Genomic DNA, 25695 nt, shown 5'->3' on the forward strand with positions numbered 1-25695 from the left:
GAGAATAACAAAATTTTATGTATATGTATATGTAAAAATTCTTTTACTGTTCGTTGTTATTTTGATCAGTAGAGTGTTCCGATAATTACATAGGTAAATCAACTGCGTAGTATTGTTTTCGAAAGGAGTTTCAAATTGGTGAAATGAGAGATACGTGACTGGATACGCTAGGCCATTAATTAGAAGGTGCCGCTATAGTTTTCGTGCACATTTCAATCGTTGAATCATTAAGTCTGACATAGGTACTCCAAAAACAAATCAGGTATATCATTAAAAAAATGGACACGCAACTGGTATCAAAAGTCAAGGACAGATGATATTATGATAGAAGATATTATAATTGATATTTTACTCGTGATATAAGATTTAAAATAGGTATAAATTTAGTATAATCAGTTCATTTTAAACTCACAAAAAGGTTCATAAAATCTAAATTCTACATATTGCCAAACCTGCCGTTCAAAATACAAAAAAGAAAACAAATCGAAAAACAAAAAAACTTCGATAGGGTCACATTTACGATGAAACAAAGTTCCTTAATAGTCAAACTATCGTATCGTTACATTTATCAATGCCACCATGATACACAAAAAAGTAATATTCACGAAACCCAAAATCCGTGTTCAGAATCCACAAATTCACCACTCAAAGCGTAAAAAGAAGCAAGTCGAATCACAAAAAAGCTTCAACAGGATCGCATTTACGACGGAACAAAGTTTCTTACGAGCCAAGCTTTGCTATCGTTACATCCATCAAAGTGGCCGTAATCCACAAAAAATGTTATACTCATGAAATCCAAAAGCCACTGACAGATTCCGTAAATCCAACCGTTAAGGGCGCATAAAAGTCGTCGGGAGAATTCTTGACGAGTCCGGTTGCATGGTGCATGCTCTCGAGTGTCACGGGTGGCCGTGGCTAAACAGGAACGGGACGGAATGAGGGAGGACGAGTGGGGGGCAGCCAAGGCAGCGCAAAAGGTGCAACGGGACGGTTAATTAGGAATGGTCGTGGGCCGGTCGGCTATACGTGGCAGGACGTGGCGCGGCGGTCGCGATCGGTATTCCGCACGCTTCACGCGGGGACCACTTAATGTCGGTGCATTCGATCCTAAATCTCCGGTCTGCCACGAGAAACGCATGGGGTCAATTGGTGGGTCCTTAAATCGCGAAATCTCGGTACGATGACAAATCGCTGTTATATATGCTCCCGTTCAACCGTGCCCGGGCGGCGGTCCTTGAGAAAGCCACGGACACAGGAGCACGCGGTGCGTGCATCCTGGCTTCGTGCTGGTCCGCACGCGTAAATCATGAACTGCTGTTCCATCGACGCGAGTTCACCTTTTTTCTTCCACTTTCGCTGGATTTTTGGTTTTATTGGACAGCGTGGTTAGTGGCCAAGAAGAGAATGACGGGGGTTCTTTGACTTCGTGATCTTCGAAACATGGGATTGTGGAATTTATATACTTTAACTTGTTAACTGTGGAATTTAGTTTGAAAAATCTCTTATTTTGCGCGCGATAAAATCAAAAAATGAAGTGTTTACTCGTCAAACCCAGGACGAATGCACCTAGGGTATATTTTAATGAATAATCAAAGCAAAACAAAGAAGAGTTACATGTTACCTGGAAAAATAAGGAATTCAGGAGTTATATGTTACCTGGAAATAAGGAAAGAATTACTATCATTTTGATTTCAAGATGACGTCTATACTGATTGAATGCAGTTAACTGGTTAAGTCGTAACGCGTTGTGACGAAGTGTTAGCAGCTTACAAACATCTAACTTTTCTGTTGTTTCTGGAATTTGTGACACGCTTTGGTCGTACGAAGAAGTTTCTGTTATTATGTTGAGTCAAAAATGAATTCAAATTGTAAAAATACATATTCATTATGTCTTATTACAATAATTTAAACCTTCGAAGAGATTTTTGTGATTTAGGAATTACGTGTTACAAAGGGTTAACAACGTATTATTGTAATATTCTGCTGTATAATGTTTGAAATAAAAAGAAAAATGATCCGCAGATTTTTACTGATAGTATATCTATATATTATATATAATATAGGATGAAAAAGAAATTTATTTTTTCAATGAAATAGATATTTAGTAGAAACTGAAGGGATAAAAAATTAAAGACAGCATGAAATATTAGTAGTAAAAGTTATTAATTCTATTGAAAACTTTAAAACTTTTGTTTAATTCTTTGCTAATTGTTGGGTTTTACAGTGTGTAGTTAACAAATAATTATTGTAAAATGAACGAACTGATTTTTTTATTATCGTTAAAGTTTATCTGTGATATTCAGATAATTCTTACCGCTCAGAACATATATTGTCTCGCTACCCACAGCAAAAATAATTAACAGTCTGTGTATGAAGCACGTAAGTTTAGCTGAACGTGCTAGGGGCAGAATTGGGTCAACGCTCGACTGATAGATTAACTAACCAATTATATTGTTTATCAAATTCAAAGGTTGCAACGTCGCTAATCATAGTAAAGACTTTTAAGCCCGGAATACATCATATGAATAGTTCATTTCAACACGAATCGGAATCGAGAAAAGATCAATTGTTAGGCATTTCTTTTTCTAGTAACAATTAAACATTATTTTTATGCTATGAAATACCAGAATTAAAAAAGATATTTTTTAGTGCCTTAACTTTATAACTTATTTATATAGAAATCTCAAAACATATTGTTTTTAATAACAAACAGTAAATTATATGCATTTATAACAAACTCAAATCTGCATAAAATAATCGAATAAGATACTCGATTGTCCCATTTATTTTATTCCCAAATCAGTAAAATCCATATACAGCAAACGTTTATTTCTCTTTATTCTGAAGTTTCAATTCATCAAATAAACTGTAAAATGTAAGATAAATCAATTGTTAACAATTATTTCTTTGATCAATTATAATTTATTCCATTCCTAACACGTTGAATGTTTCCCGTACCATTTTTGATACCAATTTTTCTAAAAATGGCTGTGGCATGGTGACCCCCACGGCATTCAACATGTTAATTACAGGATAATAACCGGTGACACCGGATAGCTTCTGCGTAAAATTGCGGATAAACAATGTGTTAAGATGACGTGTATACTCGTCAAACACGGTTAACTGGTTAAACTGAGTACGTTTCAATTCTCTTTGGCATCCGAGGTTCGCGAAAACTCTGACGTTCGGCGGCGCGCGCGTGTTTGAGCCGAGTATCCTTATCAAGCAAGCAGTTCTTATCCGCGCGTCGATATTATTCGCGCGGGCTTCCTGATGGCGTAAAATCGACGCGGCCCCGCGGGATCGACGGCTCGCGCGATAAGCGGCAATTTTCACGTTGTCAAACGGTACCCCGATAAATGCCGAACACGAGGCCGCCGCTTATAATTCATGGCAACCGGCCGATAGTATCGTTATCTCGGGAGTAATTTTCGTCGAGCGTGTACCTTTCACCTGTCCCGGGGACACGCACGCGAGAGATCGGGACGCTTTGGACGCTGGATGTGTTCATTGTTGTCCCTTTTATTGATGCTGATAAAATCGATAGAGATGTATAATTTGCGACGGAAATCTGAACGTCGGAATTTCAATCTTTCCGGCTGACAGCTTAATAGACGGACAAGCTTTCTCTCGAGCTGTTGGTCAGGGTTTCAGAACCGTTTAGTTGATGTTTCGTGATGCGAAATGTGTTTTTCATGGTGTTGAATGTTTATCGAGGTTGATAATCTGTTTGCTGGAATATAAGGCGTGGTAGATTCGAGTGGAGGGCGGAACCGTTCTGACCAGGAAGGAGGTTGCCTGTCCAAGAGGAATTAGTTGATAGTTTGAAGTGAAATTTCCGTCGACAGTGTTTTGTAGGACTATAAATCGTGTTAAGCGGGTGATAAATACGGGAGCTTGATTTGCTTTCACCTCTTTATGTCTTGGGGGTACATTAAAGTAAAGGTTTAGTTAAAATGCTAGCGAGGGACAAATATACTTAGATTTTCTGTGGTATTTAAAGTAATTGTTATTGGCGTTTAGTAGTTATGTGTTAGTTGAATAGGTTTGGAGTAATGGTTATGGTATGAAGGAAAAAGTACGTGGCTCAGGAGATAGGGGATTAATAGGAAGTCAATTATTTTCCTTTTTCAATGCTGTAGTTTCTAATATTGACTAATATAGGCGAATTATAAGTGTTTGCTCAGATGCAGTGAAGTAGTTGTAGATGTAGACATTTATTAAAATAATTTAGTCTGTAATTATTTTGAAATACGGACGTATGCGACTATATTTTAAAATATTGCTTTACAAAGTTTCATTATTTTCTAAGAACTTCTTTCTTAGTACATTGTTGGTAGGTTTAACCCCTTGTCTTATGATTTAATTCTCAATTGTGATTAATACAACTTGTTTGTGACTAATAATTTACTGGAAACTTCTGTTTATTTTACATCTACATTCCCTGTAGATCATAATAATTGATAACAATGTTAAATTCTGTTTAAAATCTCCATCACGAATCTGGCACAATATTATGAGGCAAGGGGTTAATACGTCATCAAATTATATTTTACCCAAATATTCTCATTTCACAGTATCAATATTAAATCAAAGGTTTAACCTTTTGCTGTCGAAAGTTTTTTACGGCATATCTATTCACAATTTTCTAACAATGCATTAATTAAATATTTGACACTTCAATATTCCATGCCAAATTACGTCACATCAAATTTGATATCAATAATCAAATTCTATAGTCGTGCTGTATCAAATCAAATAGCAATTGTAAGTCTCTCGAACGCAAAGAGTTACTATTTCCCTTGCCAGTTAACGCGCCAATGTCTTCCTCCGAAACAACCCCACATAAAAAATCACCAAACTCGAGCATTCTAATCCTCACAATCGATTTGCGAAATAGGTTCGATCGTGTGGTACCAGGAATCAGTAAAGAGGGAGGCTTAATGATAACAAATGACGTAGCTAAGAGGCGCGGCGGATTCAGTGATTTATAGGGGATCGAGAGGCGCCTCCTTAAATCAATTACACCGTCGATCGATCCCGTCGGAACCGCATCCCCCGATCGCGTATGCAAATCCACCCGGGGATAAATCGGCGCCTAGGGCGATGTGGCGCAGTTAAATCGACAAATATTTATTGATCCTAAAAATAATAACGTACCATCTAACTTTTCGCACTTGGGGGTCTCGATCCCGCCCACTGTTACGTGCATTAACGAGAGAAAGAGGGAGAGATACGGGGACAAAGAATTGAGGAAGACAAGAAGAGAGAAAAAGAGAGAGTGAGCGCGCGAGAGGGGGGGGGGGGGGGGGGACGAGAGAGGAGAGAAGAAAGAGTAAAGCACTCTCGGTGAGCGAGGGTACAAAGCCACATTTTTCGCTCGTTGAACGAGCTCGGTGTGTTTCATTGAGGGGGTATTGAATTATACGAGCCGTATTAGCCTCGTATGTATCCCTCGCGATGCAGGTAATTTATATCACGGGCCGATTCGATGTTTCGCTCATATCGGACCGGTAACGAGTATTTATTTTATCATACCAGTAACCGAGGTGATGGGAACGCTTAGTAATTTTATCTGGGTTTCGGTGTCGGGGCGCGAGCCATTCGGTTTTTTTCGCCGTTTTGCGGGAATAATTCTTTCGATGAGGAACTATCGCAACTTGGGTGGGATCGGTGGCGCCGCAAATTGAACAAGATGGCGCGGAGATTTGCAGGGTCGGGGGTATTTAAATTTAGACTGGCGTCTTGTAGTAAATTAATGGGGTAGAATAAAGTATGATTTCTTTTTTAATTGAGTTTTTTAATTTCATTGTTTGTACAAGGGTTGAAGGAAATTTTGGGTGATATTGATTTGTGAGATTGGCGAGAGAAATTAATGAACGAAGGTATAGATATAAATGCGTTATAACTGTTTTTAACATATATTAGCATTTTCTATTAATAAGTTAAAAAAAATATAGATTTTGATTGTACTCTTTGCTAAAGTTGGTGTGTTATGTCCTTCCAGCATTAAAATATTTATAATAATTTATAATAATAATGTAAAACACTGTTTAAAATATTATTCACCAAAAGCCAAAACGTTTTATGACGCGATGGATTTTCTAATGTCAAAATAAGTGATCATATTGTATTTTTTCTCAAATTGAAAAAAAATTAGAAAGCAATTTACATTTATATAATTTACATTTATCATTGTCTATTGAAATATTGATGACATTTTATACAACTAACATAGAAACAATATACACAAATCAGTGAATAAAACCATTCATTTTTATTATTTCCTGAGTAATTACATTACACAGAACTCGATATTGACCATCAAATTTTATAATTTTACCTACTACATTAAACTAAATGGTAACTGTAAGTTACACCTCGAGTACCAAGCATTAATAATACTACAGAGATAAACCAGCTAAAAATTCACTCTAACCTATTCACCATATAATTCACCACGCATTATATTTCCCTATTTACGTATAAAAACGATATATCCCGTAAACTGACAAACAAAGAAATAAACAAATATCTATCGAATACTATATAAGGGTAATAAGAGTACTCTCACAAGGGTGTGCATCGACTCAAGTAATAAGATACCCCGAAACAAATTGCGTAACCGAGAAGCCACAAGATCGAATGGAACGATCCTCGGAGAAAACGAAAAGGCAAAACGAAGCAGCGACACACCGAGCATGTGGAAGTCACTAAATAATCGTAACAAATTGAGAGACGGGATGGAAAAGATACCGGAGGAATAACATCGGGCTGGAAAATGAATTCGTTCGCGAAGCGCAATTACGTTGGCGACGATAGTCGCACCGGTATTCCATCGAGCCAACGTTAAATCGCGTATTACCGTACCGCGGTTGTACGTGCACGCAATAATGCGTGTCTGACCGGCACGATTTCCATCGTGGGCTCGTTAATGAACTTTTGTCGCGGGTACAAGCCATTATCGCGTCGTTTCCGTGGTGCTCTGCAATCTCGATATGCTAATGCTCTCGCGGCTTCTCGGGAGCTCTGCTGAGTCGACCGATCTGCACGAACCTCCGAGCTACACTACCGTGCAGAAGTATCAGGTCAGTCCATAAGTATTTTTCGGAGATATTGGAAAAGCGAATAAAACATAGTTTATTATATTAATCAGTCGTGTATTTACTTTCATTATCTGTAATGTCTTACTATCTTATGGATAGATTGAATCTTCATGTTGCACTTTCAAAATTGCATGCCCAAATGTTCGTATATTTGTTTGATCAACACTTCAATTTAATAGCTTTTATAAGTGACTGAGTATTTCTATTTGCAATGAAAGCTCTTGAGAATATATTGTATACTAAATAAATGAGTCGAAATCGGTATAAATTGAAATGAGTAAAAATCGCTCGGATAAATGTAATATTAGTATCATCATCAAAACTGTATTATTAATTCCTTACCTTAAGTCTTAAACCGGATTTAAAAGTCTTGAAACCGAACCTAATGTAGATAAATATTATTTTCTTACTTTCAACTGAAAAATTAAATTCATCTTCCTCTTGTTACCATTTAATTTTCATAGTATAAATATGCTTACAATGAACATAGAATTCTTTTTCCCACTTGACTATTAAGAATAATAAAAATTTAAAGGTTACAGTTCAATTGTAAGGTGAAGGGTTAGAGAATTACTTTATTTTCACTCATATCTAACAAAGCGAAAGTGTATAAATACTTATGCGCTATAGTGTACGCACCGTGACCAGTACGTGCATCATCGTGCACACGCGTTTGCATCCCTCGAAACGGCTGCGGTTTTTTTCCGAAGGTAGCATTTCGGTCAGGTTCACGCGATCCCCGTCCCCCCCCGCACTTTCTCACGTGTCTCTTGTAGGGTACGTATGTACTTCCTCGTTGCGGTCACGGACCACGCATACCTGTAATGTTTGAACAGGGATTTATATCATTTTTCGATGCTCGCTCGTGGCTATGCTTCTTCGTTCTTTCGTGGGAGTCTGCGCGGCAATTTTACTCCAAACGTCGAAGGTTTGATTAATTATGCATTAATATATAAATGGCTCACTTGCCAAATCGATTAAGTCCACTTTTTGAATTTTTAAAAATTTCACCGTTAAAACGCTTCACTGGCTCTTGACTTTTGATACTAAAAATAAATTTCCTCATTATTGGGTGTGATACCACGAAATAACAAAAATTCTATTAACTATGCAAAACTTGCAGAAATAACAAAAATTACTTTGGAGTTATACTATTTTATACATTTTACATATTCTTTAGATTAAAACTACACCTATAACAATGAAGTAAAATGCGTTCTATAATGATTATTCAATTTTCTACTTAAAGAGAAATTTTGACAATTATTGTACAGCTTCTCCACTTTTTGTTTTATGGAATTAATCGATTTGGCAAGTGAGTCGTTTATACACGTTTTTTCATTTTTGTCTTTGCGCGAGGTGAGTAAGGTAGAATCTTAGAAATTTGGTAGAATGCTGAACCAATGATTTTAGTTATTTTATTATTATATATTAAATATTATTATATTATTAACCCCTTGCTTTATAATAATGTGTCAGGCTCATGATGGAGATTTTCAAGATGATTTAACAAACATAAATATCACACGATTCATTCGATTTCAAAGGAAATATTTGTCTGGGAAATATAATCACCTTTAAATTACCTTTCCTTAGAGGATATATTATAATTGATGATTTAATTAAGAAAGACGTGATTTCAATGAAGAGATGTGTCAAATGTATAGAAATTTTCCTTTGACACTTTGTTGTCTTCAAATTTGGGATTAAATAAAGTGAATAGAGCTGATGTAATTAGTACAGTTGATAAAAGATTGTTGCGTACTAGGAAATTAATAAAAACTGTAGAATAACATTTTCTTATTTTAAAAATTATTTTTTATAACATCGTTTAAGAAGATCCTATTGTCGAATAGCCAAATACTCCTAATTTCCTGACAATTATTATTAAATTTATTAGCATTAACATTGTTTTCCATACAAAACTAAATAAAATTTAGAATTTTTGAGTACTAGAAAAGAAAAAACATACTAATTGTTTATTGTATGTATAATTAAATTATTTGGTTGTTACTTTGAATTCCAAATGCAAAAGCTTGTTGCCCTCAATACGACAGTATTCGTTTTTGCCGGCTTAAATTTGGATTTAGTATCGCCCACATATCCTTACAGGAACTGCTTTCTCGTTTTCCACCCATTGCCCCGTTTATTAAACACAATTTATTCCGTCAAACTGAATGAATCGTACAATATTTCAAAATTGATTCACACCCACGATTGCGCCGTACAGAAAATACGAGCTCGCTTTCCACGTGTCCGACGTATGGCTCTTATTCAAATTATTTACACTGACTGTCGAAAGAAGAAGCCGCGTCTGTATCATAAACTAACTACAGCTTGTGCACATGTGACATTCTTGGTTGTTATTTTTTATTTAAATCTCTTGTAATAATACTTGGTATGCTATACAGAGTTCAAAATGGAGTTGGAAAAAAATTGTAGAAGAGAAATCGCTGCATGCTTTCATCCAAGCAGGAGCGGTTAAACCTTTACTGCACTGAAGTTATTGAAAACCGTACAAAATTCTGATTATTAAAATAAAACTTGAAGATTAAATTAATTATTTCCAATTGTTTTGATTCTGATTTTCATTTCTTTCGTAGAGTAACATAAATAATTTCACTATACATCATATGAAAATGTTAAAAGTAACTATTTTCTTTTGCTACCAAAAGTATTATGCATGAAATATTGATTGAAAACCACGGCCTTCCCAATCTTTTAATTAATCCAATTTTCCAGTATAACATGCATGTTGATAACAAAATTATAATCGCTTATTACAAAACAACTTCATCTATAATATACAAAACTAACGAATAACAATTTCACCTCCATCTTCACATTAATAAACAAATTCCAACTTCATCTGCTTCAAATGTCCAACTATTTATTAAATTTCAAATACTCCCTAGTAAATATTCAAATTAAATTATTTCCAATTCTAACCACTTGGCTTATAACGAATGTCTCATTCTCAAAATCTCAAGCTAAAAATACCAAAAACCACCTATCTTGAATCTTTTGAAAAGCTACACAATCCTCAAACCCAGAGCCAATGCTCCGAGCAGCGGGCCGATACCCCAGAAATTCAATTGATCGAACGTAATTGAATTCCACGGTATATTTCTTTCCCATATCTAAACTACCCGAATGATACGATACAGCCGGCAGGAGTTGCGTGGGACGGCCGTCTTCCATGTCGACGCTTTTTCATTCGTATTAAAGTAAAACTTTCCTCGGTCGATTCGTCCCGCCAACAAATCAATCGCGTGCGTGTTGAACATTGGACCAGCAGCGGCCGTTCCTACGGGAAAAGTAACATCGTCCGTCGATCGCAGAAACGTGTGTTCCGAACAAAGGTAATTTATTCGGACCGATGTAAGATAATTGTAGGTGAAACACGAACGCGGAGGGTACACGTGTCATTACATAGTTGCGCAGCGAAACCCGGGAACCCCTGCAGCAAGCGGCGGCGCAGCTCCTGACGCCCACATGATAGAGCACGACGCCGATGATTGGCTGGCCGCTTTTAATTGAAATATCCCGGACGTAGGTAACTCAAACGAAATTAATGCCGAAAGAATGCCGATCGACGTTTAGAACGGGAACGCTCAGGACCGTTCCGTAATTTACATGCCGACCTGCCATACACGGGCAGCTGGGAGAGTGATCTAGTGATAAGGCGGTCGGACTTTCGCGAGGATACGGAATTATAATTGTAAATGGTACATTCAGCTGGAGAATATTTGTGCGTGCATTGTCAGATAAGTTTTAAGTGGAACGGTTTTTAAGAGAAACGACGCGGTACTTACGGAAATTATGAAGGTTTATTTTTGGACTGGTAAGGGCGATGTTGAGCAATTTTGTTAATACTAAATTCACAGAATGCATCGTATTGTAGTGAGTTGTATAAAGATTTTTTGGTAGTGGAATAATTGAATAAACTATACCATAAATGTTCGTAAACCTACTGTTAATTGTTGTGGTTTTGAATTGTTTGGATGGATTAGTTGTCAATGAATTGATTATTTTATATATTTGACGGAAGGAAGAATTTGTGATGATTGTTTTAAATATATTTAGTATAATATATATATCTAATATGTAATGAATATAATTTATATGGCTATATTTAATCATACATGCCATTCTAACTGTACATTAGTAAACCTTGCTTCACAGTTGAGAGAATTGTTATACATTGAACTGCGGTTCATTCTATTCCTCTTACTTCTATCTCACAATATTGAAAAATCTAGAGATCTAGAAGGATGTTCATTTTAGGTCAACGAATCACTCAACTTCATTGGTTTGGTACTTTGCTGGGTTCATTATAGTTCATTGGCTCGTTTCATCCATTAACTCATTTTAGTTCATTCGTCCGCTGCACTATCTTTATCACTTCATTCCTATATTATCATTTTAGCACTGTGTATTTATTAATTCATTATTGTATTAGTAGATACTGTATGAGTTTCTCGATAACAGTTTTTATTTTGTGCTTCATATCTGAAGACAGTGTTCGTCGATAAGGTTAATCGAATAATTTTTATTTTTTGTTACAAAATAATATTGTAATATTGTAAACGACATTCTCCGATCAATTTGATCTAAAATAGATTTTTACCGATTCAATAGGTATTTATTTCGTTATTTAAAACAAACTGAATTTTTCTGGCATTTGTTTTTTCATTTTTTTTCGCCAAGAAAGGTTACATTTTATTGTATTTTATTTTACTTTTGCTGCTACACTTTTAAAGTGAAATTACTTATCAAAATAACTTATTATAAGAAGTAACATTTAAATTATATTAAACATTTGGTAGTTTTATTGTTAATTTGTTATTATTTCGTTAATATTTATATTTTACCACTTTTTACTTTATGTTACTGGATACGTTTCTTTCTTTGTAATTTCTTGCTTGTTATAAATTTAACATGTTCAACAGAAACATTATCGTTATCCTTACTATTACCATTATTATTTATTGTATATATCACATAGCAATGTAAATTTCTATAATTCTTTGTACGAGAAGTATCTTGCATAACATTGTACTCAGTACTTGTTACACAATAATGCAATAACTCGTTACTTTTGCACGATACTGTATACCCGGACAATTGGATAAAAGCTGCCGGCAATTCAACACGTACAATTTAGATGCCAACTTACTGTGTCCCATGTCATGAACTCATTGGCCGCTTGCAAGGCAAAACGACGTAAGCTACATTTTTTAAAAATCTAAGTTCTCGCCTTAATTCAAGCTTTGAAAATCTAAATTTTTCACTTCTTGCAATTAAATATTATATAAAAGAAAATAAAATAACGAAATTTTATTCTAGAAACATGGAAAATACGCAATTACATAGAAACTTACAATCAAATATTACAACTTTAACTTTAAATCTCTGATTTGCGACTCAGGATTATAAAAATTACTATATCATTAATATTAACTTGTTATATATGAAACATTTTAAACGAACCTTGTATATCCTTTTCAAAACAAATTTTATTAATCAAAATAACCACCACAATCAAATAACCAAATAACCAAATAACCAAAATTGTGACACGAAAATAATGGGTGACTAACGCTTTGGAAAATTCATGTTATCAAATCGGATATTTCGTAGGTGACAACTTCAAAGTTTCCCAATAGGAAAGGAGATAATATATTCATTATATCAGTAAATTTAATGTAATCATAAAACATATGTAAGCAAAGAATAGTATCTTTCTGCAATCAATATAAACCAAATATTATTTATGTTTATTAAATACAGTATAAAGTCTTTAAGCACCGGTTTCGCTCAATCATACATAACAAGTTGTAAAATTTTACTACTTTAAAATGGAAGGCACGTGTCTTCCGATGTTTTCACTTGTATCCCGCAATACGTATTAAAGTATCTTTGTCCGAAGTGGGATTAACCTTAATCCCAGATACTCTATGTGAGAGCAATTCTTGAGAGTAGCTTTCACACTGATACCCACTTGAAACTAAAGATCTGCGAGTTAACATACAAGATGTTTAGCTATGACTATAAATAGATATTTTAACCCTTTCTTCCTGATGGCACACATAGGTATCACGAACATTTGAAATGACCAAAAAGCTAGAAAACGCCTTAAAGATAAAGGGAAATTGTACTACACGGGAATCTTGCTTATGACTGACAGCTTAAATGCTGATCAGCTGTCAGTATGTGTCTTGGTTAATTAGCGCAGCCGTAAATTTTGTTCACAAAACTCATCAGTTATTCTAGTGGTATTACATAGTATGCAAAACACATATTCAAGGACGAAAGGGTTAAGGGGTCATTGTATGCGGCAGAACAAGTCGAAAATAGGAATTGCAGTTTCGTCTTCGTTTTTAAATTAATCACGATTATAAATTTCCCAGGACTACGATGACCCTTCAACTGCAGCCCGCATGAAGAAAATCAGTACGGACAATATAGTATCGTAAAAGATAAAAACAGAGAGACCTGATTCACACGGTGTAATTGATGTACTTTAAGCATTAATCTCTATTTTATAATTTTTTTCTTGTTAAAAATGGTCATTTCATTATTAGTAACTTTCCAACAGAATAGGAAGTAATTTAAGGGTTAAACCTTTTGGATTCGACACCAATAGAAACTAAAGAGAGAAGGAAACAGATATTAAAATAAAATACATTTGGAGGTTGAATCGTGATCCGAAACAATTGAGGAAAATGTAAATACCAATAACCTAAGTTAATGCTATGAGTATAGCATATTTATATTTAAAATATTATATTGTATTAAATATCAAATATCAAATATCAAATATCAAATATCAAATATCAAATATCAAATATCAAATATCAAATATCAAATATCAAATATCAAATATCAAATATCAAATATCAAATATCAAATATCAAATATCAAATATCAAATATCAAATATCAAATATCAAATATCAAATATCAAATATCAAATATCAAATATCAAATATCAAATATCAAATATCAAATATCAAATATCAAATATCAAATATCAAATATCAAATATCAAATATCAAATATCAAATATCAAATATCAAATATCAAATATCAAATATCAAATATCAAATATCAAATATCAAATATCAAATATCAAATATCAAATATCAAATATCAAATATCAAATATCAAATATCAAATATCAAATATCAAATATCAAATATCAAATATCAAATATCAAATATCAAATATCAAATATCAAATATCAAATATCAAATATCAAATATCAAATATCAAATATCAAATATCAAATATCAAATATCAAATATCAAATATCAAATATCAAATATCAAATATCAAATATCAAATATCAAATATCAAATATCAAATATCAAATAAATATTGAATATTAAATATTAAATATTAAATATAAGATATTTATATAACATGAACCAGTTACTTGGTACATTTACGTTACCCGATCTTCAATGCAAGCAAGTAGTACGTACTATGTATTTCATTCCGTACAACATTGAATCTCACGAACTCCCTACCATTATTGTCTCAAAACCAATTTACCATCCATCAGTTCCTTGTATCCACCGCAATCAAAACACGAAACTTCATTTTAAGCTCATCGCGAGCGTCTAATCGATTCCCCCGCCGATTAAACCGGCTCACCATTGTCACAGATACGTATGTACTTATCATTCATTACTCCGTTCCCCAACAGTTAATCCTCGCCGACCTTGGCATTGCGTCCGCGTTCGATCGATACGCTCCTAATCGGTTCGCCGATGAAATTTTAATCCGCCGATAAAAATCAATGTCGCAAATAGAATCTGAGAGGTTTATTAATCACCTAGTAAAGCAGCTTTGTAACAAGATATACAATGATTACACGGCAACCAGTCGACAGGAACAGCAAACGGACAATTAGCAATTACCAGGCCCGCGATCGTTATTACAATGTCCGATATCTACCTTGGGTTGCCCGCGTAACACGTCGGTAATAATCGGTACGATCTAGCGGTACGAGTTAATCTTTGCCTACAGGAACGTATGGATATTCCGTAGGAGACTTAATTGCAATCAGCGGGAGGGACAAGCAACCACTTGGGCGAGATAAACAGAACGGATGCAAAATCGAGCGACTCCAAGCACAGAACTAACTGCGTCCTGTCTTGGACCAGGTTTGCCGAATACGATAACGATCGCATGCGTCATCGCACAAAGCGCCAACGACCTACACTTTCTTAATACTTTGACTTCCGACGATAGCATTTGTCAAAATATAGTCTAAACCATTTTTTCAACCTATTTGCATCATTAGCGTATATATACGCTCAATTTTTCTGGTCACTATAACTTTTTTCATACTTCCTTTTGATGCTAATGGATTTATGAAATGGAGGTAGGAAAGTCAAGTTTCTTTGTATCAATTCTTTCTTCGTTACTTTGGGGACGAATACTGATATATTGACACGAGATATTTACGTTTAGAATTGTATGTTGTAAACAAAATATTTAATTTAGTAATTCATAAATTTCAATTAATAAATATTTGGACAACAAAAAATTGGCACCTAGTTTTTTCCTTTTCTAGTATCTAAGATATATCAAAAAATATGATATATGAGTACTTTTAACAAATCTTCATGTGCAAAGAGTTCACCCTTAAAAGCTACCATCTAAGAAATCCACATTAACGCTATTATTGTTAGATTTACAGCGAGATACATGACAATATTCATATCTTCTTAAATTATAAATGGTTGTTTAAATAAACGCTAAAAAAATAGTGTTACCAAGTTACATTTTTTAATAATAAAACAAAGATCGCGTGGTCGTTTGTTTGATATATCACCGAGAAAATTAATTTCAAAATCTGTGGATAAAAAGAATTAAAAATAAAATTTAAATGATCAAAAATTATCTTTACTTACTAACACATCAATTGTTGTCCAACCTATTACTTTATCATTATCCAAACGAAAGGATAATCTTGTTATAAGATATCAGTAACATTGCTGTAAGAAAGAAAAAAATAGAATCGTTTGATTGAGATTGTAGCGTGTTTCATTTTCTTGTCGAATTACAACGCGAAAAGATGGGAACGGTTTTGCTGGATTTGTCCAGAGCGAGAGGATGATCCATAGAGTTCCGTTCGAAAGCAGCAGCCCGCATTTAATACCTTTTGTCGCGAAGAGACTGCGTCGGGTACTATTAACCTCGGATGAGGTCAACGTTGTCGTTGATCGATATTAGTCAAATCGAGGGGGGTCCAAGAGCTCGGTGCCACGCTCCATTCTTCGAAATTATTATTAATGAAGCCTCTTCATAGGTCTCACGGCCCCTTTTCAACGGCGACGTTAGGAGGAACGAGATGTTTATTGATGATCTTTCGCACCTTTTCATGACATTCGAATTTGGAGCAAAACAATTTACTACTTCCATGTGAGAAAAGTAGAATGTGGGCTGTGGCCTGAGTTAAGCTTGTTGCTTTTAAGTTCGTATAGGAATAAGTATAGGTGTGTGTAATGATTGATACACTTTTGATGATCAAGTGCAAGGAAATTGTGTAGCATGTTGAAATGCAGAGCAGGGTTAAACTGTTTTTAATTGAAATGAATAGAACAAATATTAGTATAATTTATCTTTTAAAGCTATTGTTACTCAAATGACACTGATAAATAGCTATATACAGATTTTTTATACAACACGGCTAATAAGTAATTCATAACCAATAGTAATAATAATAACCAAAGAAAAGAAGGAATAAAAGTTTTGTAAAAATAAAATACATAGATAACATTAAACTTCATTAATATCTTGATATTACTAAAACTAAAGTTATAGAGTTTGTAAGAACCAATATTATTAGATTTTCAATTAATTCTTAATTCTCACTTCTCGCGACGTTTAAATACCATACAAAGTTCTAATACGTAAAAATAAGTAGAATTGAAAAATTTTCCATGAAATAACCTATCAAACGGGATAATGATTTTTAACGTACATATTTTTGCATACAAACGACTGTAACTTATAACTGGAAAATATTTATTGGAAAAAAAATAAGTGGCTACTGGGTATGGTCAATAACAAAGTATTTGTGCCGTGATGTATTACTAAAAGTTACGCTCATGCAAAATTAAACGAGCAGAAGTCCGGAAGAACAAGTTCTCGAGATGGAATCTCAGGAGAACCGATCAATCTGAAATCTTTGAATCCTCGCTGAAACGTAACATCGTCACGCACACACATGATCGATTATCAGGTGCATCGCAACCGAGAATGTATGTTGCACTCCTCACGATAACTGTCGGTTAAGCAATTGTGACACGCGCGTAGCGCAGATAAAAATAGACGCCACGTTCCAGTTGTTAAATTTTACACACAAATGCGACATATTAACGGGAAGATCGAATACTTTATGTAATAGTGCCGTCCACATCATCAAAATTATGTTCCATTTGGAAAACTAAAATGACTTTTTTTTAGCTGATTTGTTTCGTACATCACGAGAAGATAATTTTCTAATTGAAGTTTAGTAATTAGACTGTAGATTTTCATGGATTTATAGGAAATTTGAAAATGCAATCTTGCGTAGAATGCATGCAATACGAACAAATATATAGAATGTCTAAACTATATTATTTCTTAATAAATTATGAATAAATAAAAATTCATAATGTAGTAACTATAGAATAAAATGTATCATTTTAAATTGTCGGTTGTGGAGGTTTTTGCAAAATCATTTTTGGTTACAAAAGAGCATTACATATATTTGTAAGTTTTTATTTGTTTGTCATTTATTACTTTGCTATGTAAGAGCGAATATTCACTAATTAAAGTTATTTTTATCTCAAAAGTTGTAAACGTTTACTAGCATGTAACCTAGATTTGTACACATTAAATTTTATTCCTGCCCCCGTGACTTCATATAACATTCCGGACAGCCTGTTCCCATGATAAATCAGGAAATTCCATATAGGATGGGTTGTGCTCGATCTTCCCTGTAATTATCGCTCATTGACGACATTAAGACCATCGGACTTGATAAATCGCTCGGAATATCGCAAATTGCACATTGCAGATATCTTCGCATTAACTTGACCATCTTTCACAAGCATTATAGACTCGTTCTACCCCACCTAGGTCAATTTACCTTTATTGCCTAAACAATTTTCTTGCTGAATTTTTCATTTGCCATTTTTTAACATTTTTGAATTTCATCTCTCCCTTGTTTTTATATTCTCTAGGAGGCAAAAAATTAATTATTCCATAATCGATTTCGTTTTTATCATGAAGTTAGAATGGTTGTCAATTATTTTTCAGAATAGCTCTTTAATTATCTTTTCATACATCATATTCTAAAACGATTTCTATTATAATAAGTATTCTCAGTTATCTGTGTTCAATATTATATTTAATTTTCCTTAAATAAACCGTATTAAAAGTTTACATAAAATTTAACGTAATGCAAACATTGTACTGTCATTAATAACATTGATTATTCCTAATTACTAACATTAATATTATAATATTATTAATACTGTTAATCATTATTAATAACCAATATTAATAATCACAATACTACTGAATTAATCCAAGAACATTTCACAAAACCTTCCCCGATAACTCAAAAATATCAATCAAACTATCATTATTCTAACCCACTCACGCGTCACATCCAAATATCAAAATACTCACTAAAAAAACCCGAAACCATCATACACTCGACAAACAACCAACAACAATGTACATACCTACGCCGTTAGTGCTTTCTCCAAATCTCTCTCCCACAATGCTTCTCTCATACGATCTCCGTTTCTGCTCTCTCATTCAATTCTGTCGAGTTCACGTCGACAGTTCTGAGACGGGCCACAATGGAAGGCGGACAGTATCGGTGCGGGAAAGTTAAAGGACAGTTGACGGGGTGCGGCTGAGAATCGTCATCAATTTCGTAATCGACAGCGCGTCACGTTAAATGGATCTTCATTAATGACATAACGCAGGAGGGGTCCATGCATTTCTCTCTCTTTCTCTCTCTCTCTCTCTCTCTCTCTCTCTCTCTCTGTCTGTCTCTCTCTCTCTGTCTCTCTTTTTTTCGTTTCCTTTCTTTCTCTCTCTTCGGCTGCGTCGGTCAACGACGTATAGGTATCGCGTTACATTGGCTCGCATCGACATTATAATGCCCGACTGGCCGGTCCGGTCCGGTCCGGTCCGTGGATCCCTTAATGGACTTGATTGATTTTCGTCGTGTGCCCGAATCGCCGGACAGACGCATTAGTTTCGAACGGGCCGGAGACGTTTAGTGCATGGCCTTTCTTTCCCCTGGTGGGCTTCGCGTTTTGTCTCCTCTTCGCGACGCGGTGGCAACTTGACGTGGCTTATCCGTGTCGCGGACCACGGGCTACGGTCTTGCCTCGCTTGGCTACCTTGTCGAAACCTGCCTTCGAAACGGATCGATTGTAACGTGGGCACGTTGGAAACTTCTCTCGATGAAAGCGATACATCCGATTGCTATGCTGTGATCTTTATGCAAATTGAAATTCTTTCAGAATGTAATTAAAATTGAATTACAATGGAAAGTAGCTTTTTTTTAACACTCATCGTATCGGCACTTTCCTACCATAACGAGTTAAATGTCTGGTTACAGAATAAATATAAACAAGTTAGATGATATATTTTTTTAGTGGAAGTAAAAACAAGAGGAAAGACAAAAATTGAAAAATTGATTAATCAGATAATATAGGAATTGATATAAAGTTAAATGAACGAAAATAAAGGCTGAATTTTAAATCCAGTCATTTGACCGGTTTCCGGTACGGTTAATGTTAACATACATGGTGGACCATGAAGCGTGGTCTTAGATTATTTTACTGTCAACGGTTCAATTGGAAATTTTATTAGCTAAAATGACATGGTTTAGGAAGAGCTTTAAGATGATTTTGGATAACTGAGTTACCGCATAATGAAATTTTTCTTTCATTTTGTATCTTATTTTACCCTTTAACTTTGTCTAGATTGATTTTATCTAACATCCAGCATTTCTGCATCTTCTAAAAATAAATTTTACGTTCTGACTTTTTCTACATTTGAATCCAGTTATAAATTATCACATTTACTTAACGTGACTCGACTTTCAACACAGTATCGTAAAACATTATTGACGCACCTATAATATAAATAAAACCGGAAGATTAGTTCGCTTAGTTACTTCCTGTTTTTAATATAATTCCAGTCTCTGTAATTTCACCCATAAACGTCTGTATTTGCATAAACGTCTACAGACTGTAATCAACAATAACATTTCTCCCATACTAACACCTACTCTATAATAATAAAACTATAAGCGATAACACCTTGCTAATAACAAAAGTATATAAGTGATGGTGCAAACAGTTCTTTTACACAAAAAGACATCTCCAAATAATAAGACCACCTTCTATCAAAGCAAAATAAGTATACTAATACATCCAAATTGCAGTTGCTCGCCTAAGATTCTAACAACATAAGTCAATTTCACTTCCTTTATTCTTCAAAATCCTTAAACTATTGTTTTCAAAGTTCAAGGCTGACCTTGTATTGCACATTATATATTACGAATGCTTCTCTTCAACAACTAACAATTCTGACTGATGCCCTTCTACTTACCCAGCAGAGATACATAATTAAGATACATCCTCAATGTAGCAACAACTAGTAACTTCTTGTCGGTATTGCATTTATCTCGAAATAAAATCTCTTGTTGGCGAAGTTCCTGCAGATTTCTTCGTGTTTTTCTTGCTAGCAACAAATGTATGCAGCCTTGAAACTCAAACAAAACTCGAACGTTTCTCGGACTCTAGCTTTAGCGTAGGCAGAATGCTCCTGTAAGTGGACGTTCATTGGAAATATCTTGAAATATGTAGCGATAAGAGTCAACAAAAACTACCTCAATCCTCACTTTCAGTAAAGACACTTGAAGGAACCTGCGGCTACGTTCCAGTGATCCGATGTCTTGCTGTTGCGGGCAAAGCCTTCTTAACGTGCCTCTCGTAATCGCAGACATTTACACGTAACCCTGTAATTCAAGATTACAATCATACGATTCAGAAGCTTCGGTTCCGTTTGATTCTCGTTCTTCGGTGGGTGAGATCACGAATGCCTGCAGGCTGATTTGCATAAATGGCTGTCATTACAGTGCCACCTAACTCCTCGTTTGCCTTGATTTCGCACCTACTTCTGTAACGAGCGATCTCGTAATTAACAGCTGATGATGTACAACAGTGTCGAGATTCACGTAATGCCAGAATAGAAACTACATCGTGTGAACATTGGAGCTATCAGATAGCTTACGAGCAGGTCACAGACGATTACGAGCTTGTTGGCGCAATGTTTGTATATTGATTTTTCTGCAAAGCATCTTCGAGAAAATTTACTGTGTACATTAGCTGCAATGTTCTAATCGTTTCATTAGATATTGATTCACTGATCGCGAGTCCAATGTAAATTGAAGTTTAACAGTAAAACTACCAGACGGGTCAAAGTGGTCCATTCCTGATTTCTTCATTTTACAATTCCTAAAAAGCTAACACATGTTTATCTGAGAAATTATCAAAGAAATTGATTTAATAATACCCTAACTGAATTTTAAATCACTTAAAGTCTCAATAAATTGACTTTCCGACTTTTCCGCTGTCGATTATAAAATTAACCATAGGAAATGTCCAAAATTCAATTGAGGAATAATGATTAAACCGAGAAAATAATTTTAATTTAAATTTTCAAAAGATCCCTGTGGACCGTCGATGAAAATAGTGTTAAATGTTTTATTGTAATTGTCATTAAACAATTTGGAAGCCCCAGTCATTGGTAACCACCGTGACAGTGGACGTGTTAAACCGGATATAATCGAGTTTCTACTGTACCTACCTACACGAACTGTTCGCAGACACTTCTGCTCAGTGTGCAGGTGGCATAAGGCGTTCCCTGAAAATGTCTGTATTTTTTTTGTTTGTTCTTTCAAGGCGAATTACCTGAATCCGGCTAATTCGTCTCGGGGAGCACGTGATCCAAGACGGGAATTCGAATCCGCGCGGCACACGAAAATGGCGTGTGTTTGTGCGTGCGTGCACGCGTTGTAAGGTAGCCAAAGCAATGACACTTCTCTTGGGCGAGGAAACGCTGCTAGCCGCTCGATCGGTGTTACGACCGGTTGTTGCGCGTGAGCCACCCGACTAATGAAAGGGATTAGCGATCTACTTTGAGCCCTGGCCGCGCACGCATGCCAACTTTCCTATCTTTCTTGCGTTACTTTAATGCGTTATTAGCACTTCCATGATCGTCCGTTATTGGACTCGTAGGAAGCCGCGTTGTAGGTTTCTTCGTCTCGTTTAATTTCGGTGCGGTCTTGGAACGCAGCGCGTGTAGCGGACAGCGGAAATTTTAATTAGAATGTTGCAAGAAGTATGGGAAATGTAGCTGGAGTTTTTGTTTCTTTGCGAAGAGGGTGGCTTCGTGTTACGTGTAAATGTCTGTTGCATTATATTCATGTGATATTTAGAAAATTTTGCATTCTATAACGTGATATTATGTGATGTTTGTAGTATAATAACGTTCATAATAGTAGTACAGTATTATTATTATAATATATTATTGCAGAATATTGCATTTCGCGTAACAGAATATAATGTGATATTTTATATTTGTTGCGTATAGAGATCGGACTAAGCATCTCGACGTTGCTTGACTGGTTTCGAATACTCCGATTTTGTTCTCTACCTTGTACAATGAGTGTTCTACGTTAGGTATAAGTTTACTAGGATTAGTCGTTAGTTGTTTAATTAATTGGGGATTATTAGCGTAAACTCTAGAAGCTAGTAACACGCACCGGGGACCGGTTATTTCGAATTTGTTTGGAATTTAATGGAGTATTAGTTCGATGATACTGATTATAAAATCTCTGAAGTACGAAACGGTAGCTTAGGTTGAAAAGAAATGTTTATATCAGATTTAAATGAATTGGAATCTTTAATAAATGCTACAGAAGCTCCTGCAAAAATATTATTATATACTTAGGCTTACAGTAAATATTTTATGCTTAATTAATTTGCCTTATGTTTGGAATGTAATAACTTCAATGAAATAATTCAAAATAAATCCTTACAAATTCAAAATGATTAAACATATACATATACCTACATTTTGTTTATTATAATCTGATAGAATTAGATAAATATGGATCATCATTATTAAAATTTAATAAAATGTTACAATATTATCTTTCTATAATTCCCATTGCGTCTGAGAATAATGTTGATAAAAATGACAAAACTATTTTCATAATTAAAACATTATAATGTAGCTTTACTCTGAAGCATCGAATTGTATACTATAAGTCAGAATCATTTTATATTCTGTGGGAAATGAAGCCCTCAACTTCCACAGGAATTCTAAAGGCCGAGGGGCGTACATTAAATTAAAAGACGGCAGGATTGTATGAATTTGAAAAAGGTATGTCTGGAGAAATTCTAGATCTAAAATTTCCATTTTGTAGCATATAGAGATTAATTTGAGGGGTAAGGACATATATTTTTTTAACGATAATTTAACGCTCCTATATTATATCTTCCTGTTTAAATAAAACGAATGAGTTTTAAATGTATTATGATTTAACTATTTCTTCATGCAGAATTTTATTTGAATAAAAATAATAATAATAATAATAATAATAATAATAATAATAATAATAATAATAATAATAATAATAATAATAATAAACAAAATAGGAAATGTGAACCAAGATATAATGTTTTATTTCACTACATCGCAAATATTTTATTAAACAAAAATTCAACATAAGCTTACAAAACAAAAGGGAAGATAAATATTATTAGAGCATACGATTATAATTTAGTTACACTAATTTTGAGAATACTCTTATTGACTTTAAAACGTATTTTACTTCGTCAAGTCTAAAATGATATTATTCTGCCTGGACAATTATGAAAAACTCGGTGAAATTATGTAAACGAAGTGGAATAGATGATATCACAAAATAATTATTTATTTTAAAAATATAATTATTATCGCGTATATACTATCGTATGAATAACACTTGCGATACTTTTTCGATTGAATTAAATCTTATAATTAGATCCCACCTGAACGTATAAAACGAGCAAACCGAGAAATAAACAGGTATACCTTCCAACGCAGACATTCCGTACGCAAATGAAGAGATCTCGATTTTCAACATTTCTCTCTTGAACATTGTGGGTTTTAAAATTACGGTGTATCACGGACACTTAATTAAGACCGATCGGACGATAACAACGTTTGCAAAACTTCATTAAACCAGGAAAGTCTAATTAAGTAATTTAAATTTGGCTTCGTTACATATATCGCATGTCTACGTGTCTCAGACAAATTGAAAATTTCAGTATGTAGTTACGATAATTGTAAAAAATAAATTACCAAAGAAATTGACGGAATCGGTGAATGAAAGAGGAAGAAAGAAAAAGAAAGAGAAGGATCAGGGAGAACAGAAATAGTGAATGTTCGTGATTGATATATTTCGATTTATTTCGTAAGTGATTAATAGATTGGGCGTCAGTCATATTTTTAAAAATTCAATTTTTAATGGCAATGTTTACCAGTTAAATTTTTATTAATGTAAAATGAGCTACTTACGTGATTAATTGTTAGCGTAACCCGTTATCATTACATCAAAAATATTATACTTAAACCACGAATTCGAAACTTCTATTGTATTTAGATTAAATACACTTCATGTTATTGAATCTTACACATTTTATTGTAAAAAGTGATTCTTTCATTTTTCAAAATTATAATAGAGGTAATCACGGAACATTATTTTGTTTATTTATTTATTCGTCTGTACTTTACAAAGCATGTACATTTAACCTCGATGTTAAAAGAAAGCTAAAAAATTCCTAAATGAATTAACGAATTTCAAAAGGTATAACAAAAGTCTAATACCGAAGCCTATAAAATGGAAAGCAGCCAATAATTAAAATTAACAATGAATCATTATTTCCAAAGTTATTCTTTCATTATAAAAAAAAAAAGAAAAATATTAAAATCCATCCGTCCGCTAGAAAAAACTCCACGAATAGTTCGAAGTGATTAAAAAAATAGAAAAATGCTGACTAACAGAGAATATCTCGGAAGCGTCGTGACAATGAAGACAATGAAAACGAGCGCTTAATGAGCCCTGGCGTAATTGATTGCACGTCGGGTGTCCATCGAGAAATTCTTTCGTTCGATCGCACATAGTTTCATAGTTTTAACTTTAATCTTGGGCACACGGTACACGTCCGAGCCGTTTTCATAAAGAATCGAACAGTTTATAGTTGCGTGAAAGAAAATGAAGCGGAATAGAAGCGCGTAGAACCGAGGGGAACAGGAAAATAGTTTGTTTCAGCTTTATCTCATGACAGGCGCTGTTTTTGCGGATGAGAGAAAACCCGGTTTTATGGAAGATAACGCGTACAGAGTTGTTGCATTCCGTATGTTACTTGATGCAAAAATTTTATTTGTCCTGCAACCCTGGGTAACTGCGCAACGCGATGATTGTCCGGAAAGGGGCGGAGGAC

The 25695-nt window shown here is 34.4% G+C and overlaps 1 protein-coding gene across 1 annotated transcript in view; it reads left to right on the forward strand.

Moving 5' to 3' along the window:
* Window positions 1-25695, forward strand: part of LOC116431011 (uncharacterized) — a 244855-nt gene that overhangs the window by 19263 nt on the left and 199897 nt on the right. The window lies entirely within an intron of this gene.

This window comes from Nomia melanderi, chromosome 5 (genome assembly GCF_051020985.1).
Source record: "Nomia melanderi isolate GNS246 chromosome 5, iyNomMela1, whole genome shotgun sequence".
NCBI classification, from domain to species: Eukaryota; Metazoa; Arthropoda; class Insecta; order Hymenoptera; family Halictidae; genus Nomia; species Nomia melanderi.